The following is a 5,259-nucleotide window of genomic DNA, read 5'->3' as shown; positions in this document are numbered from 1 at the left end:
CTTGTTTCTAATGTCCAATCATAAGTTCTAGACATGAGAAAGTTTGGGGACCAAGGTCAATTCTGATGACGTGGAACTGAATTAGACCAGCTCAGTGCCTGCAATCAAAAGTTATTTTTAATGCTGATATCAATTCTGAAATTAGATCTTTTAAAGCCATCTGCCCTTTCAATCAGCCTTATGTATCAATATTGGGTGATGCAGAACATCGTCCCCAATGTGAATGATAAAACTTGGGAAACAGAAAAGAACACTGTATATGTATAATTGTATTGTGCTAAAGCATGTCATGTTTCTGATAAATAGATTTCTTGAACAAACCCGGTGAATGTTTTAGTTATGGTTCATTATTCTAAATTATGAGCCCAATAATATTGATGTGGTTTATGTAAACATTACTTTTATTTTGAAAAAAAGCTACATTTAACACAATGTAAATGTATATATGTTAGCCCTTTAAAAAAATTTGAAGATTTAGCATGAATCTAATCTTAACACTGCCAGAAATTAGAAGGATTGGGATTACACTGCAATGGCTGTAAACCGAGTGTCTTGAGGTAGTTGCAGGGTGTTTGTTGAGGAAGATCTATGGACCTTCTTTACCAAAACCAAAGGGATTTAAGCAAAGCTGTTTCCGGATAAGCCAATAAAAATCCTCCATTATAGTAATTCTCTAACAATCTGAGTGCATATAGTGTCAATTTCACCAAAGCTGTGAGATTCAGTGCACTAACATTGCATCAGTGGCAGCTGGTGGAGTTTTCTCCAGGGGTGGCTATAAATTCAAAATAGACGTGTACCACAAAGCATTTAAACGTATACTAAGTTATCACACCAGTATATTAATATGAATGCCAATAACAAAACAAAACAAAATAATAATAGAGCAACACTTTATAAAAACAAAACATAATTTCATATACATGTTTAATTTTTGTACATTAATCTTGCCCTTCTTAGGCTTTGTGAAGGCAAATCTGTGTTTTGCAATATTGTGTACGTGCATACTGTTTTATTTATTTCTTTATTTTTTTTTTACTTTTCCAATGCTAAACTTCTCCCGGGTTGTGCTTGAATCTGTAGCACCCTGTTGGTGCTATCTGGTCCCTTCCTGGGGCAGACAAGGGTTTCCCATTCCATCTGAGAAAACTTCCTTGTCTTGTGCATGGAAAGAGTTTCAGTTCAGCAGTATATGGTAACTTCATTCCTTATACTCTTATGAAGATACTTTGTATCCTGAAGTATGGATGCCAGACAGGTCTGTCATCCTCTGTGGTCTGAAGCTACTCTCACCAGAGGAACTGGATACTGCACTACCAAACCTTTGATGTTAAATTTAAAATACTTCAGAAGTGGCAAAACCAGACAAATGAACTGTATTACAAACTCAGGTTAGCAACATATAGTTTAAAATCACAAACCAGTTATCCCTGCACTCTTTATTCACAATAAAGGAAAGGCAAACAAAAATGCAGAATTAAGTGTGGTTGTGTTGACCCACTTTCGCCACCAGGTGACGCCAAAGAGACTCTAAACAGATCAATAGGGAAGAGAATCCCCTAAATTTTTTTATCATTGAGACTTTTATTTTTCTGTAAGACGAGTTTTGCAATTTTACCAGACCTTGAAATATCAGTCAAATCAAGGGTAAAACCAATTAATAACCATTAGTTAAATGATTATAACAGTTGATAAAGTAGCTCTGATCTGTTAACATGAAACACGTTGATGTATTGAATACCTAATAATTAGAAATTCAAAACACCATCACACATTATTTTCGACGCAACTCCACTTCAGATGGTTTATTAGTTTCTATGTGACTAGAGAGTGGAGTGTTTTGCCACAAAAGACAATGTAGTTTTTTTTATTTTTAAATTTCTGTCACTCTAAAAGCCTCATGAGGAGTAACAGACCTTATGCAAAAGCACCTAAAATAGGTTTGCATTAGGGAGCTCAATCTATGCTGACTTTTTCCCTCTACACCAAGGGGAACAAAAGCTGTCCTGTAAAATGCTGAAGAAGAGAAATGACCATATTTGAAGTGTTACTGCATCTTTAATTTACATTTTTTGTTCATTTGCATGTTTAAACATCTCAAACTTCCCATACTGAGCTATGTAATACCCATGAAGGTTTGTTCTATGTTATAGTTTTCCATGCTTACTATTTTGTAATACACCTTAGTGCATGTTTAACACATTAATGTTAAACCTGCTTTAGATCCCAGCTAATATTCCTTTTGATGTGATAATATTTGCCTCTTTTTATCTTTGAGCACCTGCCCCTTTAGTTGTCTCTGTATGGCCCTGTTCCTGAGAAAGTATGGAAATGCAAATCATTCTGAGTGGCAGCTCTGTTTTCTGGTTTATTTAACGCCTAGTATCTGTGTTAAGCCCTTAAAAAACATGCCCTAAGCAAATGGCTCCACACAGGCCCCATTCATCAAAGCTTTTCTGCAGCTGTTTGGAAAGAGAAAAATGTATTTGTTCATAAGATTTTTTCATGAGAAGAACTGATAGTGCTGTGAAGAGGTACAGCCTCTTCTTTCTTTTTAGTGAATAGGGTGGCTCTACCCTGTTCACTAAAAAGAAAGCTCCCCTGTGAGGTGCAAGTGGAGCAGTCTCAGTTAAGGTTCTTGCTCAGGGCCCCAGATTGGCAGTCTGTTGGAATTAGTGGGACTTGAACTCAGAACCTCCAAGACCCAAGCGCAATACTCTAACCGTTAGACCAAATTTTCCCTAAAGAAAATTAAAATTTAAATCAAGTATTGTAAAAAAAAAAAAAAAATGTCATTCGGTAAAGCAACACAAAAAAAACCCTGCTCCTGTTATGTTGCAGGTCAAGAAAAAAACGACTGTTTATATATACAGCTATTTTTTTTTCTGCTTTTTTTATGAAGCCTTTTCTACTTTCCTTAATAAGTATAACTAATATTTAAAAGAAAAATATTTTATAGTAACTGACATATTGAAGTCATTTCAATAATTTTTAGGCCTAAATCAGAGGCAACCATCAGACAATTTAATAATTTAACAAAGGGCTTTTTTACTGAGTTGGTGTAGACGCCGTAGACAGGAACAATCTCTAAAGTAGTCTGGTTACATTGTCTCTGTAAAATGTCTTGAGATGACGTGTTGTGAAATGGCGCTAAATAAATATGTGTTATATGAAAATCTGATGAGGATAACCCTAGGGTTTTGCATAACTTTCTTAATTGTATAATTGTCTTTATAGAATTTTTAGTAGAGGTTTTACAATAGACTCCAAAACCGATTCTGTATTCTTTATTATCTTTTTCAGCTTTTTTAATCAATCATTCTGCAACACGATGCTGTAGAAAGAAATGGGAAGAGATCATACTCTTCACAACAGAATTACATAAGATATGGTAGCACATTCGCACAAAGTGATGTCAAGATATGTAGTGGTTGTACATTTTCTTTACTTTCCTTTTTTTCTGAAAATGCAAAACAGCATCCATAAATTAGACATGTGTCAGACTATGGCTGCTATTTTACAACTGAGTTTACCTTCTCCAACACAGAAACTTCATGTCTCAAACATTCAGTGCCTTTTGGTAATTTTTTCATTACTCTGGCTTACCTGAAAATGCAAACAAAATCCATAAATCCGATGTGTGTAACACTATGGCTCCCATGTACAACTGAGTATACATTCTCCAACACAGAAACTGCTACCTGCTAACCGGATCCCTTTCTAAACTCATTTCACTCTCAGCCAGAATAACTGCCAACAAATGGATGTTCAGCTTAACATGGACAATGAAATACAGTGCTTTTTAATAACAAAAAAAAAATATATATATATATTTCTGGGAAAGAGAATGCAATCCTATTTTCCCTTGATCTAAAGTCTCCAGTAACTGGTCCCGCATAATATCCAGCAACTTGCTGCAAACACTGGAACTAAGCTTCCTAAAAAAGCAGTCTGTTCTGCCCCTTGGTTTAGACAGCTTAAGAGTTGTACTTGCTGGTAGTGGCTAGGGTTAGGAAAAGGGTCTTGATGAGGCCGAACAAGTGAATGGAAATTATTACAAATCCCAACAAGGACAACCAAACAGAACATAGGTGTCTGTTAATGTGTTTTGTTTTTGCCTTAAGGAAAAAGGTAGAAGAAGTGGTGCCAGCAATGTAAACCATCTGATATCAAGTAGAGCATATTGTGTTACATACATAAATAATTTGCACAAAGCACACTTTGGTGAACTCTGCCTTATGCCCTATCTATCTACAGAACATTTGCATCTGCATTTACTTCCCAAACACAAGATGTCATTTAGATGTTGTTTTTAGGCTAAATTTGGTTGGTTCGTCGCGGTCTTGATTAAGTTTAGTTTGGTCTGATGTTATCCCAATTTGGTCCAATAATAGCCCAAATAGCAAAAACACAGGAACTTCAGATCCTTGTTCCTGCGACCTGTTGCAGCATATTCATTCACACACACAGCTCTGGCTGATATGGTCGCTAAGCGAGCAATAAACACTCCCACTACTTGCAGCTCACATAACCCACAGTGATTATTATTATTGGACTGGAACGCAGCAGTGAGTTTGTTACAATACCTTATTAGTGAATAATCAGTCATGGTGACTGATTATATAGTTTCATATCCAATAAAAATCCAATCAGGACTCCTCTGTCGTTAGATTCAAAATAAAGTATGTTAAATGTCAGCATGGAGCACACTTGCTTACAGATGTTCAGCTTAAGGTGACAGTTTCCACATCACTGCAAAATCCTCCATCAGAGCCTCCCTCATTCATATCCTAAATGCTCTTCACATTTTCTCTATTATGTGATTTTCTTTTTTGCTTTTCATTTTAAATTTTCATTTTTGAATTTAACTTCACAGTTTTCACACTCTTCACACAGTTGGAGAACATCTAGTGGATTCTAAATGTTGGTGCTATTGTGTGTCAGAGATAGTTAGGGATGCCAAATCCAATCCGAACATGATGACTTGATGAGAAGAATGAAGTCTGGTGTGTTATTGTTTGGTTGGAAAGAAAACCTGCAGCCACACGACGCTTTCTGGAACCACTTTTACTCCCCCACGCTACCGGTATTGAACAAGGTATTAATGGGGGAACGTGTAAGAGATGCCATGTATGGCAAGACAATGGGTGTAAATTATGATACTGTCACACTTAAAGCTTGGCAGCCCTGATTACTATACTGTATTTCCTGCCCTCTATCTGCTATGCCTCATCATATAAATTCAATTCAATTCAGTTC

Source organism: Cyprinodon variegatus, unplaced genomic scaffold (genome assembly GCF_000732505.1).
Source record: "Cyprinodon variegatus isolate N-32 unplaced genomic scaffold, C_variegatus-1.0 Scaffold1323, whole genome shotgun sequence".
Taxonomy (NCBI): domain Eukaryota; kingdom Metazoa; phylum Chordata; class Actinopteri; order Cyprinodontiformes; family Cyprinodontidae; genus Cyprinodon; species Cyprinodon variegatus.
This window is presented reverse-complemented; position numbering follows the sequence as displayed.